The 21,032-nt window shown below is 41.8% G+C and overlaps 1 protein-coding gene across 8 annotated transcripts in view; it reads right to left on the bottom strand.

The window, feature by feature from the left end:
- The window catches only part of lrrc4ca (leucine rich repeat containing 4C, genome duplicate a), a 994,912-nt gene that overhangs the window by 238,109 nt on the left and 735,771 nt on the right, over window positions 1–21,032 (bottom strand). Inside the window, exon 1 of one of the 8 annotated variants that reach the window (XM_043705493.1) lies at window positions 16,420–16,442. The exons of the other annotated variants lie outside the window; for them this stretch is intronic. The gene's annotated coding sequence lies outside the window, so the exon portion shown is untranslated. Of the gene's footprint in view, window positions 1–16,419; window positions 16,443–21,032 lie in introns of those variants that run through there. 8 annotated transcript variants of the gene reach the window in all.

Raw genomic sequence — 21,032 nt, 5'->3', positions numbered from 1 at the left:
GGCTGGTTGTGGGATCTTTCTGTGCGTGAATTAAGAACAAAGAACAATACAGCACAGGAACAGGCTCTGAGACCTTCTAAGCCTGCACTGACACATTTTGCCCTTCCATTCTAAAACTGTCTTCACTCATGGGATCCATTTCCCTATATCCCCTACCTATTCATGTACTGGTCTAGATGCTTCTTGAATGCTGCTATAGTGTGTGTTTCCACCATCTCCTCTGGCAGCCTGGTCCAGGCACTCACCCACCTTTGTGTGAAAAACATACCTCACACATCTGCTTTAAACTTATGCCCTCGCACACCTTGAACTCGTGTCCCCTAGCAATTGACCCTTCGACCTTGAGAAAAAGCCTCATACTTTCCACTCTATCCATGCCATTCACAATCTTATAAAGTTTGACCAGGTCGCCCATCGGCTTCCTGCATTCCAGTGAAAACAAATCAACTCTATTCAACCTTTCCTCACAGCTAAAATCCCCCATATCAGGCAACATCCTGGTAAACCTTTTCTGTTCCCTCCCCAAAGATTCACCCTTCTTCTGAGAATGTGGTGACCAGAACTGTACGCAATATTCCCAGTGTGGCCTAATGAAAGTTCTGTAAAGCTGCAGCATAACCTGCCTATCCTTATACTCAATGAATAAAAACAAATCACTTTAGAACCATTCTGGTAAATACAGTACATAGTTTGAAACAAATTGACATTTATAGCCTTTGATATGACAATTGTTGTGAGATTTGAAAATTCATTAATTGGCTATGGAGTATTTTGAGACGTCCTGAATTTACTGCTACACTTCCCAACACTACAATGTGACCGCACTTCTGAAGGACTGAATTGGCTGTCCAGAGCTCTGTATTGGTGAAACTTGGGGCAAAAATAGGCCATTCAGTCCTTCCAGCCTGTTCTTCCGTTTCACATAGTCATTGTGTGATAACTATGTGATCTGCTTGTATTGCTCACAAGACAAAGCTTTCCACTGTGTCCCGGTACATGTGACAATAAATTCAATTCAATTCATTGTCTCTTAAACATAAAAATCCATCTCTTTCTTGAATATAATCAGCAACTTGGAATCCACAGCTTCTTGTGGTCACACACTTCACAGACTGACCAGCCTCTGCATGAAGAAATATTTCCTCATCTTAATCCTCAATGGCCTAACAACCTGTCCTCAGACTGTGTCCTCTGGTTTTAAACTCCCCAACCTGGGAAAATATCCTCCCTACAATCTAAACCCCAGAACAGTGAGCTGTCAGTCCTGTTCATGTTTCAGCCAAGTTTCTGTAAAAGCTCTGAAATCCCAATCCCATGTACTTAAACACACTCTGAGTTTATCAGCCTTATCTGGAAGACCCCTTGCACTGAAATAAATGCAATTTCGTTCTTCAGAGTTACAATGTACCCTGATTCTCTCTTTTCTTTCTTTTCTAATTGGTGTGCTCTCTTCACATTCAGAACCTTCCCCACCAACCTTTCTATTTACGCCATGACTTGTAATTCCTCCACTCTCCTCTCTATCTGTATAAAGTCTCTTTGGGTGGAACGAGCAAAGCTCCCTGCTAAGATATGGGTCCCTTTCCAGCTCGGGTAAGACCTATCCTCTTTGAACAGGTCTTTTCTGTCCCAGAGGAGACTCCAATGTGTGCAACTGGACTTGAAATCATACAGAACTGAGATTCCAGACAACATCTATGTTGATCTTAGCTGGGCAGTTGTAGGGGTGGCACAAGTTGAAGGAAAAATTGAGGACTGCAGATGCTGGAGATCAGAGTCAAAAAGTGTGGTGCTGGAAAGGTGTGGTACTGTGGTCAGGCAGCATCCGAGGAGCAGGAGAGTCGACGTTTCAAGCATAAGCCTTTCATCACATTCACGGTGAAGAGCTTATGCTCAAAACATCGACTCTCCTGCTCCTCGGCTGCTGCCTGACTGGCTGTGCTTTTCCAGCACAACACTACGTGGCACAGTTGAAGTCAACCTTCCTGAGGTAGAACAGGTAAGTGTTTGCACTTGATGCGGATAACTGGTCCCGTCTTGGAAACTGGTTTCTGCTGAGCACAGACGAGAGCATGATTTGAGGTGGGAACTTGACTGTCAGAAAAAGCTCCCAAGAAGCAGCTCCAAAGGAATTTTGAAGTCTGGCAGCACTGAGGGACTTGCATCTCAGCAAGTGCCTTCAGCTTTGAGCCAAGGGGGAAGTGGGTGGAAGTGTGGACAAGCCCCTGATCTCTCCTCGTGATGCTCTCTTGGGTGCAAAGCTCACCACCTCTTCTTGAAAGTGGTCCCTTTGAAGACAGGTGCAGGCAGCAGCCGCTTGAGTTCCTCCTCTTCACCCCCCCCTCCATTAGCCCTCCCCACCATCACCAACGACATCTGCCAACACGGATGAGGTTGGAGACGATGTGGTTTTGCCAAGAGGCTCCTTCACCTCATCCCAACAACAGTCTACTCACTCTCACTGGATGTCATTTCTCTGCTTTGCAGAGAAGATTTACCAGGATGTTGCCTGGAATGGAGAGGAAGTCGTACGAGGATCGGTTGAGAGTTCTCGGCCTTTTCTCGTTGGAACGGCGAAGGATGAGGGGTGACTTGATAGAGGTTTATAAGATGATCAGAGGAATAGGTAGAGTAGACAGTCAGAAACTTTTTCCCCGGGCACAACCGAGTGTTACAAGGGGACATAAATTTACGGTGAAGGGTGGAAGGTATAGGGGAGATGTCAGGGGTGGGTTCTTTACCCAGAGAGTGGTGGGGGCATGGAATGCGCTGCCTGTGGGAGTGGTAGAATCAGAATCATTGGTGACCTTTAAGCGGCAATTGGATAGGTACATGGATGGGTGCTTAAGCTAGGACAAATGTTAGGCACAACATCGTGGGCCGAAGGGCCTGTTCTGTGCTGTATTGTTTTATGGTCTATGTTCTCTAACTCAGATTTCTTCAGTTTCCTCATTTCCCCTCCCCCCACCTTGTCTCAGTCAAATCCCTCGAACTCAGCACCGCCTTCCTAACCTGCAATCTTCTTCCTGACCTCTCTGCCCCCACCCCACTCCGGCCTATCACCCTCACCTTGACCTCCTTCCACCTATCGCATTTCCAACGCACCTTCCCCAAGTCCCTCCTCCCTACCTTTTATCTTAGCCTGCTGGACATACTTTCCTCATTCCTGAAGAAGGGCTTATGCCCGAAACGTCGATTCTCCTGTTCCTTGGATGCTGCCTGACCTGCTGCGCTTTTCCAGCAACACATTTTTAATCTGCCATCCTGGCCTTGTCTGGTCTATGTATGATTCTAGGCTGACAATAATGTGGTTGATTGTTAATGGTTCTCTAAAACAGCTAACAAGGCACTCAATTCAAGAGCAAGTAGGAATGGACAACACAGATTGGCATTGCCAGTGACACTTAAATCCCATCAAAGAATAACAAAAAAAGAAAATGACAGGACAGGGCCAGGAACCTGGTGCAAAGCTAGAATCCAGGGCAGGATTCTCTGACAGTGATCGAGACCAATGTTGGAGACCATGAGGGACACGTATGAGGCCTGTTCCTGGAGGATGAAAGGAGAAAATTGCTAGTATGCTCAAAGGTGCCCCAGTGGGATATGGCAGAGCCTATCAGTGGCAGAGTGTGACATGTCGAGCCACTATCCAGTATTGGTCTCATATTGTCTGGTAATGTATTGGCATCAACAAGCTCTCAGGACAGACTTTCAGTAGACACAACTGAGGAACTTCAAGAATTGTGTGCTGCTCCTGAACAAGGGAGAACTGTGTAACCAGAGCAGATGTACAGCCCTCAGAGTAATGCGACTGAGGAGCTCTCAACAATAACACATCTAACTGCTAATGAATAGGAACAGCCAGCATTAGATGCTTTGTCTCTGTATGAGAGGGAGCACAATAGGAAAAGGTGTGGCTTGTGTTAAAATGAGAATACCAATACAGCAATAGAAAAGGGAACATAAGAATGGGAGAGGGTCATAATTAGCAAGGCACTCATGATGTTATTGACCTCCAATCCAGTTAACATTTCAAGTACTAGCACTTTACTAATTCCTTTCAGTTCCTCAGATCCACAATTCCCTTAGTTGTCTAGTATTTCTGGGGAAATGTCTGAATACTCTTCCATAAAAATAGACAATTCTTTTTTGTGCCATTTCCTTGTTTACATTGTAAATTATCCTGTCTTCACCTGTAATGGACCCACATTGTCCCAGCATTTAAGGACCATTTGCAGTCTGTCTTTATGTCTCTCACTAGCTGATGTTCATAGTCTTTTCGGGGGGTGTGCTGCTACCATTAAGGTAGCTGACAAAAATGCTCATTCTCAAAAGGCAGTAGTGATGTCCAAGTAGGAAATCCAGTAGTAATCATGGTCTGGGGCCCCAGAACTTGAACTAGGCGCAATGACCCTGATCCAAGAGCACAAGTCTTGTCCCAGCTCTGACTGCAGAGGCTCCACTCCATGGCTAAGCATCACAGCTCTGCCCTTGCCCTGGGTACAGCAGCCCCGTCAATGACCTGAGCAAATCGGGCCTGCTCCCAAACAAGCAAGGTAACCCCACCTCCCCAACACAAGAGCAGTATCCCACTTCCATCCACAGCCCTGAACCCTGGTTATTAGGTATTCAAACAGACCCTGGTGGAGTCATGATGATCCAATGAAGCCTTTTCTGCCAACATGCTTTACAGTACATGTGGCTAACATTACACATGCAGAAAACTAAAACACTACTGTCTACTAGTGCATGTAGATGCTGTTGATTTGAATCTTGCTTGAATGCTTTAGCAGTACAGTGATGCGTGTTCAATGAAATCAAACAAATTGGTTAGAGTATTGAGGTACAGGAGTTGGGAGGTCATGTTGCGACTGTACAAGTCAGTGGTTAGGCCACTGTTGGAATATTGCATGCAATTCTGGTCTCCTTCCTATCGGAAAGATGTTGTGAAACTTGAAAGGGTTCAGAAAAGATTTACAAGGATGTTGCCAGGGTTGGAAGATTTGAGTTATAGGGAACAGAGGGTGGTACGTGTATGGAGTGAGCTGCGAGAGGAAGTGGTGGAGGCTGGTACAATTGCAACATTTAAAAGCATTTGGATGGGTATATGAATAGGAAGGGTTTGGAGGGATATGGGCCAGGTGCTGGCAGCTGGGACTAGATTGGGTTGGGATATCTGGTCGGCACAGACGGGTTGTACCGAAGGGTCTGTTTCCGTGCTGTACACCTCTATGACTCTATGAGTCAATTGTGCCTTACTGCAACAAACTTTCAAATATCTCAAAATGGTACAGGAACCAGCAAGCCTCAAACATTCCTGAACGGATTGAAATAAAACTGCTATCCTACTAAACTGAACTTCTTTGAAAGTTGTGAAGTCTGTATTGACATTGTCTTAAAGATCACTTCAGTAGGAAACAAAATATCTGTTCGTTTCACTGAGCTGGTGCTCAGGAGTTTGATCCTTGCCCTGCAGTGTGACTATGCAGGCAGCCTGTCATTCCATCACTTTGCAGTGGCGATACAAAGAGACTCACAGCTGGAGATATGCTCCTATGTATCACAATTCCCTAAGGGAGAGCAGGGTCACGAGCAGAGAATGGAGGAGTCTGTCCAGCTCATGTGCATCCAATGTGGCTCAGAGCTTTGAGTGCATCAGTTTTCCCACTCAAACATAAGTGGCTAGATTGATGTGCTGTCATCCGTAGATGCAGGAACTAATGCAGACAGGGTGGAACGCACCGTATATTATCAGAGGTGCTTGCACTGGATGGTAGCTGTACCCCAGCTGGTGGCTCGATCCATCCATCCAGACAAGGATTGAGGATGTCATCCCCTTGTGGGCGCCACCCTCATCTTCTGGGCTCCCCTAACGTTGGGACCCTCAGTGCTGCAAGAGTAAGTGGCAGAGGCAAGTGAGTAATAATTCAGCTACTGTGAGATTACATGAGATGACATTCCCTACAGTGTGGAAACAGGCCCTTCGGCCCAACAAGTCCACACCGATCCTCCGAAGAGTAGCCCACCCAGTCCCATTTCCTTTTGACTAATGCACCTAACACTATGGGCAATTTAGTATGGCCAATTTACCTGACCTGCACATCTTTGGACTGTGGGAGGAAACTGGAACACCCGGAGGAAACCCACGCAGACACGGGGAGAATTTGCAAACTCCACACAGACGGTCGTCGAGGCTGAAATCAAACCTGGGACCCTGGTGCTGTGATGCAGCAATGCTAACCTCTGAGCCACCGTGCCGCCCCTCTGGAGTTGCCTCAAATATACCCCAACTATAAAATAACCAATGTCTTTTCCAAATTCAAACCTGGCTGCATAGTTTTATGTGCTAACATCCCAATAAACACAACATAATGTTTTTCTTCATCCGTCACATCTTCTCACCTTCTGCGACTGCAGAGGATGGTGCTGTGGGGATGTTTTGGGAGTGAAGGAAGAGTGGACCATGATAGCGTGGAGATAACAGTGCTGAAAGAATGCTGGCACAAAAGGGGAGGAGAATATGTGTTTAGTTGTGGCATTCCCCTGGAGGTGGTGGAAATGCCAGCTGATGATCCTTAGGATGTGGATGATGGTTTATATATTTGCCTCTGTACCTATCTGTGGGCCTCTCAGAGCAATGCACATACCAATCATTTCAAGAGACATTCATCCATAGAAATGGGAGTTGAAGTGTATCTTTGGCACCTTGGGTAGCTGATGATGATGGCATCAAGACAGCTGCCAGGAAAGCTCTTGCTTGGCAACAGACCACCTGAACATTGAGAGGCAGAATGTCCTTCCTGTTAATGAATCACACTGGGCCACTAATCACTTCGTGCCTTGATGGTCATATGTGGTATTGATAATGCCATGTACTTGGGGCAATCCAACAAATTCCACTGCCCCCTGTGACTGCCAACATCCACCTGTTGTGAAATCAATATATTTTCTAATTCTGGGAAAGTGGGCATCAGTGACCTGCGACATGCAGTGTATGTAACTGTTTTTCAGCTGCTACCATGTTCTACGACTGGGTTTCTGTTGTCTCCAGGTGACTCCATCTTCAGTGATGTTTCCTGTACAGCTTGCCTGGCCTCAGCATCCTTTCAGCCTTCATGACCCTTCTAGTGCCCAAGGCTCAGAACTTCCTGTAGAGGATGCTGTCCCTTGTTGCCAAACACCATCTTCCTTGTGTTTAATTTGTTATATAATTGTCCTTTTCCATCTTTGCCTGCAGTTCCTCTATCCCCATGATGCCAGGAGTATGCCACTGCTTAAACACTCACTCTCCACTCCTCCTTACACCTGCCAAGGACATTAACTCTAACCAAAATCTGAGTCCTCATTTCCACTGTTAACTGTCTGGCGGGGGAGGTGGGGAGGGGGGAAGGGGGAGGGGGTAGCACGGTAGCTCACTGGTTAGCACTGCTGCCTCACAATTCCAGGGACCCAGGTTTGGTTCCTCCATCTGGCGAATGTCTGTGTGGAGTTTGCATATTCTTCCCTTGTCTATGTGGGTTTCCTCCAGGTGATCCAGTTTCTTCCCACAGTCCAAAGGTGTCCAGGTTAGGTGGATTGGTCATGCTGAATTGCCCATAGCGCCCAGTTATATGCAGGCTAGGTGCATTAGCCCTGGTAAATGCAGGGTTACAGGGATAGGGTAGGGGGAGGAATGCTCTTCAGAGAGTCGGTGTGGACTCGATGGGCTGTATGGCCTGCTTCGACACTGTGGAGATTCTATATGAACTCTTTTGTGGGTCCAGGATGATTCCCTTACTGCAGAAAAGACCCTGCATGTCTCTGCACCCGGAGAAAGTCTCAGTACCCACATTCCCCATTTAATAAGCTCTGCAAGCTTTAACTAACCTGAAAAGAGATATGTGCCAGAATTAAGATATTGCCTTGTAAACGTAGTTGGCACCTGAATACGAGCACAACAGGCATTATTGGCTGGTATTATTGGGCCCCAACCTCTCCTGTTTCCATCTTTGCCCTGAAAATTCAGCTTTCCAGTTCTTCTTCAATAAAGCGATGTTCACATATTATTTTCATTCCTGCAAGTTTCAATTTACCCTTCTACAATTTTCCTGCAGGTTAAGTTACTTCCAAAAATGCATCCTTGCACAGTTACTAATAAATGTATGAAGGCAACATAAGTACTCAAATATTTTGATCAAAGTTATAACATAGTGTAATAAATGCTGGCTATAGACTTGCCCATTAATCAACGACAGGTTCTTGAAAGATTTCCAGCACCAGCATCACTATCATTAATCATACAGTTCTAATGTCACCATACATCAACAACATGGAGCATGCTCGCTGTCAACATCCATATTGATGGCATAAACCTGAAAAAAAAGTGTAAAATTTACAACACATAATGAAAGAAATAGCCCATCCCCCAGAACGGTTTTTATGTAGTTCTGGTTGCTGAAATCTTCAATACAATTCCACATACTTTGCCATATAGATGGAAAGTATACAAATATACTCCTGATCAGCTGTCGGTTTTTCTGTGGAAATACAAATGATTACATTTATCTGAGGTTGGTGCTACCCTAAACATCCACTTTTATTTCTTTTCTCACTCATTGCCTGCTGGGTCTTTTTCTTATCTGTCCTTTTCATTAGACTTTCCATTTATTTTCCCTACCTTTCTTCTCCTTCCCCATCACTGAGTCATTGATTCATCTAGTTCTTCATCTTCATACCTTGTTTGTTTCTATTCCCTCTTTCTTCCCTAAGTAGTTGGTGCTACCTTCTGCTGCTTTCTCCCTTTTTAAGATTGGGTTGGGATATCTGGTCAGCATGGAGTGTTGGACCAAAGGGTCTGTTTCCATGCTGTACATCTCTATGACTCTATGACTCTAAGAGCTTCTTCACCCTCTCTGCACCATTAATTTATCTCCCTGTTGAAGTTTACTCAGCAAATCCTTCCTTTTGCTTTTAGTTTCTCTCTCTGTATTTCTTGTTACTTGTTTTCATTTTCTTTTTGACCTCTCCTTGTTTCTTTTAGTTTTTCTTACTGTATTTTTGCGTTTGTTGCTCAGTTCCAAGAGCGGTATGGGGATAAGACACCATGGACTGTGTAGCACCTAAAAAGTTCCAATTCACCAGCACCCTCCTCTGGCTGCATAGTTCTCTTATTAAATGATTTCTTCTTTAACTTATGCTATGTTTGTTAATTTGTAGAATATATGGAAAATCTCTCGTTCCAATCCCCAATATACTGCAGTGTACATTTCACCTTACCACCCTCATGAACCATCTCACTATCAAATATTAAGCCCTCGTTTCCAAGACTGCTACTGACCTCATCTCCTGGAGGAATCTTTCCACCTGTTAGCCCCCCAAACCCAAACAGCTCACTTCTACCCTACTCCCAAAATCCCCAAACTCGACCGTCCTAGTAGGCCCATTGGTTCTATCCCAGCCTATTCATTCCCTGTGTCCACTCTATCAGCAGCTATATCATGACTTTTCAAATGCTTGCTATAATTTCAAACATGATGAAGGACTTTTGCCTGAAATGTCGACTCTCCTGCTCCTCAGATGCTGCTTGACCTGCTGCGCTTTTCCAGCGCCACACTCTTGACTCTAATCTCCAGCATCTGCAGTACTCACTTTCTCCGGAATTTCAAACATTTCCAGTTTCCTGGTCTTAGACATCTCCTCTTCAATCTCTCTACACCTCCATCCCCTACTGGAGGGTTTCACCTCTGCTTTCATGAATGAAGACCCAAAAAGTTCCAATTCACCATCACCCACCTCTGCCTGGCTGAAATAGTTCTCTTATTAAATGATTTCATCTTTAACTTATGCAATGTGTCTGAGCTATGTTTGTCTACGGGCGGCACGGTGGCATAGTGGTTCAATTCCCGACTCAGGCGACTGACTGTGTGGAGTTTGCACGTTCTCCCCGTGTCTGCGTGGGTTTTCTCCGGGTGCTCCGGTTTCCTCCCACAGTCCAAAGATGTGCAGGTCAGGTGAATTGGCCATGCTAAATTGCCCGTAGTGTTAGGTAAGGGGTAAATGTAGGGGTATGGGTGGGTTGCGCTTCGGTGGGGCGGTGTGGACTTGTTGGGCCGAAGGGCCTGTTTCCACACTGTATGTAATCTAATCTAATCTAATCTAATCTAATCTTTTTGTAGAATACATTGAAAATCTCTCGTTCCAATTCTCAAGCCTAAAGCACCCCTCCTCAAGTCTTTTTATCTGACATATTGAGAACTGTATTATTGTCATTTTCTGCTTTTGCACTGAATTTGAAACCTCATTAACTTTATTTCCCATTTCTATCCCGATTTCATCTCCATTTGGTCAGTCTCTGATTCTTCCCTTGCCTTCATCATCTTCTCATCTCCATTTCTGATGAGAGCATATCAAATAATATTCACTATAAGCATACAGGCCTCCACACACCTTGACTGCAGTCCCACATACCCTACTTCCTCTAAGAATCCATGCCATTCTTCCAGTTTCTCTATTTCTGTCACATCTGCTCCAATGATTCTACCTTCTACAATAGTGCTTTTCCTTAGCTGAGGATTTCCCCCAACATGAATTGACAACCCCCTCAACAACTGATGAAGAGCTTTTGCCCGAAACGTCGATTTTCCTGCTTCTCTGATGCTTTTTCAGCGCCACACTCTTGACTCCAACCCTCCTCAACAGTGACTAACCCAGCTCCAAGATGCATTTCATCAACTCAGCACTGCACCTTAAGGAACAACTTCCAAAGCCATGTCCTTCATCACCTCAAAGAACAAGGGCAGCAAATGTATCAGTTCCCTCTATGTCTCACACCATCATCACTCGGCGCTATACCATCACTCCACCTTATTTTAGTCAAAATCCTGAAATCCCCTTTCTCACTGTGTTGTGGCAGTACAATCCCAAATGGATTGCCAAAGTTCAAGAAGGTAGTTCACCAAAACCTTCTAAATGGCAATAAAGGGTGGGCAATAAATGCTGGCCCAGCCTGCGATGCCCACGTACAATGATCAAATTAGTGAAAAGTCCTGCTCATTTAACCCCTTCCGCTATCTGGGTTTGTGTCTTAACCACAGAGGCTACTGCATAACATCTACTTCAGGTAAGGGCAGAATACACTGCTTCAAGCTGCAATACCGCAGCTGCAAGAGCTGTTAGTTTCTATAATTATTCAACTTTGACAATTTTATTCTGAATATTTTGGCCTAGTGAATTTGTTTTTTTTAATTCATACCGATTATATTGCAAAGACTGGCTGGCTGGTTTCGGATTATGTGAAATTGATTTGAAAATGACAAGTAAGCTTTTAGCAAATCTGCTGTAAACTTAAAAACTATTTTAATGGAGAATATACATAATCTCTCAGGCAGCCAACACATTTCCAATGTAAACAGCACAGTGCCTGCCTGTCCAAGGCAGAGAAAGCTATTCTAAAAGATATATGTTTACAGTTACAGTTTGCAGGCTAAGTACATCAGAGCAAGAAAATAGCAAGATTACGTTTGTAAAAGATGAGTTCAATTGTGACTTGAGAAAGGAGATGCAGTCTATTGTGAAATTGTTCTCTGCATCTATGTACCAAACATCATTCCAGCTGCATTTGGATTGGGTACCATTCAATTCAGTCAAATGATTGCAACAATTATTTGTCCCCAGGACAGAAAGGTATTTCCAAATGATTTCCACCTCAAAAAAGGCAATGACTTCAAAGTTATTTGTATGCTTTTGCAATGAATAGAGACTTGATGTGCTATGAATCAAACTAGACTGGTTTACAATATTACTGTTCATAGAGGCAAAAATGAAAAAAAAAGTGTCCCACAGTCACTGCTTCTTTTAAAATTCATTTACTAAACTGGGAAAACATTTACTAAACTGTTTTTTCGGAATTTTTGTCAATCATATCAGGTAAAGGGCTGAGAGTCATGACTGAGTTCAGCATCAGAGAGCTAAAACTGATATGTGCAATGCTATGATTACTAAAGTGCCCTGGATCAAATCTCAATTGTGCGTCTCCTACAATGGAGGAAAAAAGTCACTAATGGTTAAGAAGGTTTTTAACCTGGAACATTTCTCCAGCCGGTGAATCAATTTTTCAATTTATTATCAGAATTAATAAAGTATTTTAAACTTCAATACTTGCTTATTATCTTGACTAGGTTTTAGGTTCAGCTTTTCACCTTGGGCAGTTGTAACCAGTCAAAAGTAATGAATGTGATTGAAGCTTCCTTTGCAAGGCCATCCTCCAATACCACCTCCCTGACTCACAGCCAGAAATGACACTATAAATATCTGCCATAGCTGAGTGAACAAATATTAAATTAACCATATACTCCTGGCATGCAGTGTTGTTGAAGTTCTGAAGAGATTTTGTTTAAAACAGTCATAGCGATTCTTTGCTTGTTGCAGCTAATTTCAGAGCTAGAGTTTTATGTTCTTTTAAAAAGAAAAGATTATGATATGTTCAAGATCTATGTCAATTGATGTTACACTGTTGCCTCTCTTGTCAGTTCTTAACTTTGTAAGGAAATTGGCAATGCAACGGTAAAATTTAGAAACTGGAAATAGATGGATAAAGTTTTACACACACACACAACACACACACTTCACTGGGAAAAAAAAGCTTTTAATGGGAAATGCTTCTCTTCATGTGTCTTGACAAAGTTCTTCATGTTTTTGAACACCTCTATTAAATTTCTCCTCAAACTACACTCTGGACGAAGAACATCCTTCACAATTGAAATCCCTCATTTCTCACTCAACTCATAAATCATTATTTTCATTGTATTTTGCATTTTCTTCAATGTTTTCACATCCTTTCTTGTAGGATGCGGAGAAATAGATATTATTATTATTATACAACAATATTCAAGTTGAGGCAAAACCGATGATTTATATAAGTTTATCAGAACTCCCTCACAATAATATTCTGTATCTCAAGTGGATGTTTTATTGCTTATTTGATCAACTTGCCCTGCCACTTATATTACCTGATTTTTTTTTTGTTGACATGTTATGAGGTCAAAATCCAATCAATATTAAATTCTTGAGGCACCATTGGATTCTCTGTCAGTTTCAGATAAATAAACAAAAATGTTTCTTTAAGCTTCAATTGTGATAGGATGGTATTCAATGTCATGGTCGTGGTCTGATTTTAGCGATGCCAGTACCAAACATGAAGCAGAATGCATTTGAATTAGCCAATAAACATTCAGTCAGTATCACTGATCCCCTCATTGCAGCACTAAAGAATTTTCAAGTGTTACTGTTTAATAAACTGTCAGCCTGAAGGTGTGGAATAGTGAGAGGTGGCTTCCCTTGACTGGGAAATTTAGAACATGGTGGCATATGGGAATCTTACTTCAATGGTGAGTCCTCATGGTGGGACTGGAAGTGAGCTGGCCACGTGCAGTCACAGGACACAGTGCTGTATCTCCAAGGAAGGCTAACAACTGAGCCTACTTCGGCAACCAGCGGTGTCCTCAGCTGGACTAAAAGTGGGGATAGTGCATGTGGCCATTTTTGAAACATGGATTCACAGGGATTGGAGTTCTCCAGTCTCATCACATCCAATCCAGGAATGTTAATTATCTCATTGAAAGTAGCCATTGGCAAGCCTAGCAATTTTGCCCATCCTGGTCATTGAGAAGGTTGTGCTGAGATTCAAATACACTCCTCTGTTCCCTCGCTGATGCCTAGGTAGGATTTAAAAGATTTTAAAAAGCTTGTTATATTTGTGAGTCAAAATGGTGTGTGACTTGGAAGGAAATTTTCAGGTGGTGGTGGACCTGCTATCCTCCTGCTTCCAAGCAGTACAGGTTATGAGTTTGGAAGCTGCTGTCAAAGAAGCCTTGACAAGTTGACACAGTGCACCATGTGGATGATAAACATTGTCTCCACAGTTGGGATGGAATGAATGTTAAGGTGATGAATGAGTACGGTTCAAGCGAGTGGCTTTTTCATGGTTGTTACCAAAGACCTTGAGTGTTGTTGAAGCTACACTTCAGTGCATGACTCAATGTGGCAGGGCTGCAGAGCTTTGTAATGACCTATTGGTTCCTATATCATTTAGCTTTACTTCGGTGAGCATTGTTAACTTTGTTACATCCCTGATGGGAAAAATATGCTAGAAATCAAGCTTCTCTATTGCACATGTGGAATATGACAAAATTAATCACCGGAATAGTTACAGACCACTGTTTAAGATGAGAGAAACTCAAACCAGGTCTCACCAATGAAGATGAAAAGAAAAATATTTGTTGAAATAGTCTTATCCTCTAAAGTGGAAAAAAGGGATTATTAAAGACTAATATGAAAACATAAAATTTACCCCACTTATGTCTTTGCACTCCGTCATTCAAAAATAAATGGACACAATGCAAGAGACAAACATTTTGTTTTAGGAAAATCATGAATGGAAAATATAGACAAAAATGGAACAAAGACTGTGGAACTTGAGTCCAAACCACAAGGAGACTTTACCACAGTTATTTTTAGTTTCTGGCGATGATATTGTTGTCAGCTGTGACAGTCAGTTGGATCTAGGTTTCAGCTTGAATTAGGTGTTTTTTTCAGTGAAGAGTCCTTGAGTGTTTTTTTTTATTTTCCACTCTCAGGGGGGAGAGAGAGAGTGATCCCATTTGCTTGCAGGTTTCTGAAGGCCTGAGTACTGTAGTGCTCTTTCTCTTTGCAGATCTGTAACAACTACTAATTCAAGCAATCCAAAAAAATCTGTTGTTGGGCAATTTTCATAAACCCAAATGCACCAGCTCGGTCTCACAAAAGCATTGAAATCCAGTTTCAGCAAAATTACATACACTGTGTAACCAATGAGTGAACCACACACACAGTTCCAATTTTCCTTCCAGTTATTATAATGTGTCTAATAATTCAAATTTTCCAGATTGCATTCCAAATAAAATACATGCAGTCCTTACAACATGTATTTAGTCTTGTGCTTTAGAACTCCTAGATTGGCACCTCATTTTCAGGAATACCTACTGATGTTTTCCTAAATTTGCTACTGAAACAGGGTGGTCCCCCATCTTGTTTGCACATGAAAGCACAATAGTGTGAGAAATAGGAACAGGAGTAGACCTTAAGGCTGATTGAGTCTGTTTTATTCTATGTATAATCCATACCCTGCTGAGGAGGTTGACTGAACTCTCTGAACTCTCTGGACAATAAGGTACATTTGCTGCCACCATTCTCTTTTAAATTAGGGATCTACAGCACCTCAGAACAGATGGAGGTGTCCTCAGTGTGACGAAAAGGTCTGGTCTCCACAATTATTGAATTACTGTACCCCTCATCCACAGCCATGGACACGTGTGATGTAACAAATGAATTTTCCCCCTCTTATTGGTTCTCTCATCAATTGCAGCAAGTTTAGCACCGCAGGTATGACACTACTGGTGCTGTCAAGCCCTTTTTATTGATGGACATATAAGTTCCCAAAATTCTCCTTCCTTGATGCCTCACTCTATTTTCCAAATTGTAGACAAGGTGTTGAATCTATCAGCTGAGGGAGAGTGGTGGAAGGTAATTAGTTGGACATTTGCTTTTACATGTTTCTCCCCATAACATGAAACTTCATAGAATTGGGAAACAACTCCCTTCTGACCGCACTTCTGTAATAGTGCTCCTTCCTCAGGAACATTGTGTCATTATCATGTTTACATTGACTGTAAGACAACTCTCCCAAATTTAACACAAGTACCCAGTTATTAATGAGAAGGAGGTTGAATGGTTGGAGATGTCTTACTTTTATCTGAAACCAATGTCTAGATTGATAGTAAACTTATTGTGCTTCTTCGCAGTGGACTCAAGAAGTGGGGAGCTTGTGCCATTGTGAAGGAAAGTTCAGCCGACCGCATTGCATTGGGTTTAGGTCAACAATCCACTGACTTAATGTCAATATTTCTAATATCATGTTTTTTAAATTCAGATTTATTTAATTAACTGATTCCTATTTTACAAACTAAACTAGTTAGATTTGAACTAGTTAGACAAGGCCTTTAATCAAGGAAAATAAACACTATACCATGGTACAAGCTCAAACCATGTTGTTAAAAATGAATTATAACAATACCTTATTCTTATAATTAGGGCATGCACCAATGGCAAAGGGACTTTCTATAGTTAAAAAATGTTCTTTCTAAAAATTAAACAACTGAGTGAAAGGGACAAAGCTCATGGTTGAGGACAGCATGAAGGGTAGAGAAGACCAGATAAATCAAGCTGTTAAGTAGCTCATGTATTAAGGAATATTACAATAACCTCTATGGATACTTCTCTGAAATGTTTTAGACTCAGCTGTAATGACTTCACTTTCAAACTGCTTGCCAACATTTGCTGTCAACGCTCCAGAGTAATGATTAGTTAGACAAGGTACTGGAGGCAAGCAATGACCCAAAAACTTACCCGAGCAAGGAGTCCAAAAGAAAGGAGAGGATGAGTGAAGGGGACAAACTGCTTCATCTCCCATTTTAATGCAATGTGGCTCTCAGTCTTATGCAATCTACTCTTAATAAAAAGGTACTTAGTCCAAATTATGCAATTACTTTTGCATTAAGGCACATTATCTTTGCTGCTTAGTCTGACTGATGAGTATCACCACACAAACATTTATTTTTCAAATACCAACCATGACATCATTTCCACTGCAGAACATTGGAATGTGAACAATGAACTTTGCGAAGATGACATCAATTGAGCAGTTTGGCAAGAGAAAAAATACAGTAAGTAAAAGCAGTCGTCATAACCACTGCAAAAAATACAGTAAGTAAAAGCAGTCGTCATAACCACTGCATCTGAATAAATACAAATGAAGCCTAAAATTGGGAAACAGATTTACTGTACATCCACAATCTAAAAAACATTACAATATAAATTGCAGATTATCAATTTATTTCTAGCTCAGTTTTGTAGATTGATTGGAAATAATGTTTCCCCTGAAGAAAAGAAGATTGCTCGGAGATTTGATAAAGGAATGAAGTATCATGAAGGATCTGGATGAGGAGGTTGGGAAAAAGGTTTCCATTGCTGGAAGAAGCAAGAACATTTGGACATGGATTTAAAGTAATTGGAGCATCCTCCATCTACTTTTTCTCATAAACTAGAAGTTACACAAAGCCCTACTTTCCTTTTACTTATCTACATCAGGCCTCATTTCCACCTCAACATTGTGCTCACTGACTGTAACTTGCAGTTAAACAACATTTTCATTTACAGTTTAACATAAAATTGGGAAACAGATTTACTGTACATCCACAATCTAAAAAACATTACAATAGAAATTGCAGATTATCAATTTATTTCTAGCTCAGTTTTGAAGATTGATTGGAAATAATGTTTCCCCTGAAGAAAAGAAGATTGCTCGGAGATTTGATCAAGGAATGAAGTATCATGAGGGATCTGGATGAGGAGATTGGGAAAAAGGTTTTCATTGCTGGAAGAAGCAAGAACATTTGGACATGGATTTAAAGTAATTGGAGCATCCTCCATCGACTTTTTTTCATAAACAAGAAGTTACACAAAGCCCTACTGTCTGTTTACTTCTCTACATCAGGCTTCATTTCCACCTCAACATTGTGCTCACTGACTGTAACTTGCAGTTAAACCACATTTTCATTTACAGTTTAACATCCCTCTTTTCAAATTTCTTCATCGCTGCCCCTTTTCCCATCTCCGTAATCTCCTCTAGTCTGACAACACCTCCACATTGCTCCTCCCCCTCTTCCCCTTCCCTCACTCTGAAGATCTCTGGATCTCTGCACTGCTCCAATTCTGGCCTTTCAGTTTAATCACTTCATCACGGAACATGGAACATAGAACATTACAGCCCAGTTCATGCCCTTCAGCCCTCAATGTTGCACCAACCTGTGAAACCAATCTGAAGCCCATCTAACCTACACTATTCTATTTTGGTGGCCATATCCTCCACTGCCTAGGCTCCAAGCTATGGAATGACATTCCAGAACCTCTTCACTTCTGCACACTTCTTTGCTCCTTTGAGACACCCTATGAAACTTATATCTTTGATTACAAATTTGATCAATATTTCTAAGATCTCTGTGCAGAACCCTATCATATTTTTTCTCTATAATGTTCCTGTGAAGTTTCCGGGGTGTTTTAATATGTTGAAGACAATAGATAACACAATTTGTTTTGTTATTGACCTCTAATGCTACTCTCACAGTGCGTCACAACTTGACTTGGGCATGACATAAAAAATGACCCACGGTTCCATTATGAAAGAGCTGTATCCCTTTTGAGATACAGAAGAGACTTCACGACACAGATGTCATCTATCCTGCTTCACTATTTGACTTAGTACAATCTTTTAAATGTTCTAAATCTGGAAATGTCCCTGGCATTGGTTTAAAATGAGATTTCTCACTGTATCAGCAGGTGTGCATTCCACACACCTTATCACTGCTGTCTCTGCCATTCCATTCCAGTCTGTTGTACTTTCACCAGAAGATACATCTTGGCTGGATTCCAACACACCTTCCAATCTTACACAAATCTCCTGCAACTGGTTTGTGTCCATGCAGTCTTGTGCATTGTGCTCGTAGGTGTTGTCTTATTCTCTGCAGATATAATGCGTGAGAATCTATCAGTATGTGTACTACCCCACTCATGTTGACATGATTAATAATGGTGTGGAGTCAGGCTCCTGCGTGGAAATCTCAAACCAAGCCTGATGGATTAAATCTTCCCCACCCCTTCCCCCTCACATCTGACAACCTTGCTTGGAAGTGATGGGAAGAAAGAGGAGAGAGGAAATAGAGAGAGATAGGAAGAGGAAAGAGAAAGGGAGGGGAGAGAGGGGGGGAGAGAGAGAGAGAAAGAAAGACAGACAGAGAGACTGAGAGAGAGAGAAAGCAGACATAGGCAGTGAGAGTGAAAGTGAGACCGAGAGAGGGATCACAGGGAGAAGGGAATAGAATGGTGCAAGCAAAATGCTAATGTGACAAATCCTTTGCTGCAATAATTTCATAAAGCATTGAACCCTGAAGGATTATGCTTTACATTGATAAACAGGTTAAGATAAGGTGGTATCAAAGAGGCAATATCTCTGAATGAGATATTTATACACCCAGGCTGATGCTCTGGGGAATTTGATTCAAATCACAGTACAGCAGGAATTTAAATTCCATTCGTGAAAAATCTGGAAATGAAGACTGGTCTCAGTAATGGAAACATTGAAACTATTGTTGGTTGTTGTAAGAACCCATTTGGTCCAAGAATGCTCTTTCAGTAAGAAATCTTCCATCCTTACCTGGTCTGGCCAAAATGTGACACCAGACCCACAGCAAAGTGAATAAGTCATAACTGTCCTAAGCAAAGGCCCAAATTCAGGGGCAATTAGGGATGGTCAACAAATTATGACTTTGTCAGCAATCCCCACGTCCCATGAAAGAATGAAGTAAAATCTTAGTTCAGATATACCTAGCCAGAATTTGATTAGTTTTTCTGAGTTAGATCAAATTTTACAAAGATCATAAAATTTTAGTATAGAGTTAGAGCAAGTCTTTGTCACTGATGAAACAATTCTCATGCTTCCTGATGCTAAAACATCTTTAGACATCAGATTTTAATTATTTTGTCAAGAAAATCTCAATGGCAAATTGCAAAGCAAATAGGCTTTTTGCTGACTATAACTGCAGCTTACGATCATCATTATCAGGTCAGCAGCTATTGTTTGAAAATACTTTGGAGGTACCTGTTGAAAATACTTTGGAGGTAACCACAGGTCATAGTTTGCAGTGATTCAACGAGGCACTCACCACCAACTACTCAAAAGCTCTTAAGAATGGACAATAATTGCTCACCTTGACACAGGTAGCCACACTGTGTAAACATTACTGAAATACTTCAGCAACAGAAATTTCATAGCAACTCATTTAAGATGAGAAAATGTGTCAGAGTTGGTTGCTTTCTTAATCCAAGGTCACAGCATACTCTATCAGTCTACTAACTGACTATATTACATTAGTAAGCTTGCTGCTATGTAAGTAGTAATGACATTATGAGAAGAAATGTTCCTTTTATTCTCTGCTTGCTTACAGGCAAGAACATTTTTATATGACCTCTGACATCAGTGGAAATAACTTAAATGAAAAAATGTTATTAGCAACTCATTCACCAATGGAATGAAAGGTGACCCTATTACTTATATCACTGTGACATATAATCTCATTGAAGATACTGAATCATGCCAGAAAAATTAAGCTTAAAAAAAGATAAGAAATGATCATCAACTAGTCCCTGAAGTGAATTTTCCCAGATGACATTTGCAGCATAATTAAGTAAAAGGTGTTTCTTCCAGTTTTAAAATCTGGAAGCTTGTGAGCTGCAAGTTTACTGAAAGAGTTCAGGAGCATTAAATAAAATCACGTTTGATGTTCGTGAAATCAGCATATCAAGGCCATGAGAAAGTGATATAGCAGCAAAAAAGAATGCAACTTTAAAGTGATTTGGTATGACAAAGAGACTCAAATGACAGGATGGCATGGCCTTGCACAAAAGCATACACTGCATCTGTCAGAACTGTTTTGTATCATGTTCGATTTAAGCTGTACAACAGGCCACCTGTGCAACATCGAGAAGGAGGTTGCCGTTAGAATTCGATTAGCGGTTCTAATAGTGAAGTAATGAAAAATGAATTATTGGCCAGCAGAGGTGATTCATGTTTTGATCTCACTGAGCCACGACCTTGAGAAATTTGCATCACAAGTTCGCATTTTAAACAGGCTGGAGCTTATGATTCTGGATCAGTGGTGCTGGAAGAGCACAGCAATTCAGGCAGCATCCGACGAGCAGCAAAATCGATGTTTTGGGCAAAAGCCCTTCATCAGGAATAAAGGCAAAGAGCCTGAAGCATGGGGAGATAAGCTAGAGGAGGGTGGGGGTGGGGAGAAAGTAACATAGAGTACAATGGGTAAGTGGGGGAGGGGATGAAGATGATAATTCGGGGGGGGGGAGGGTGGAATGGATAGGTGGAAAAGAAGATAGGCAGGTAGGACAGA

Source organism: Chiloscyllium plagiosum, chromosome 16 (genome assembly GCF_004010195.1).
Source record: "Chiloscyllium plagiosum isolate BGI_BamShark_2017 chromosome 16, ASM401019v2, whole genome shotgun sequence".
NCBI lineage: Eukaryota > Metazoa > Chordata > Chondrichthyes > Orectolobiformes > Hemiscylliidae > Chiloscyllium > Chiloscyllium plagiosum.
The sequence above is the reverse complement of the archived record's forward strand: the minus strand, read 5'-3'. Positions and strand labels throughout refer to the sequence as shown.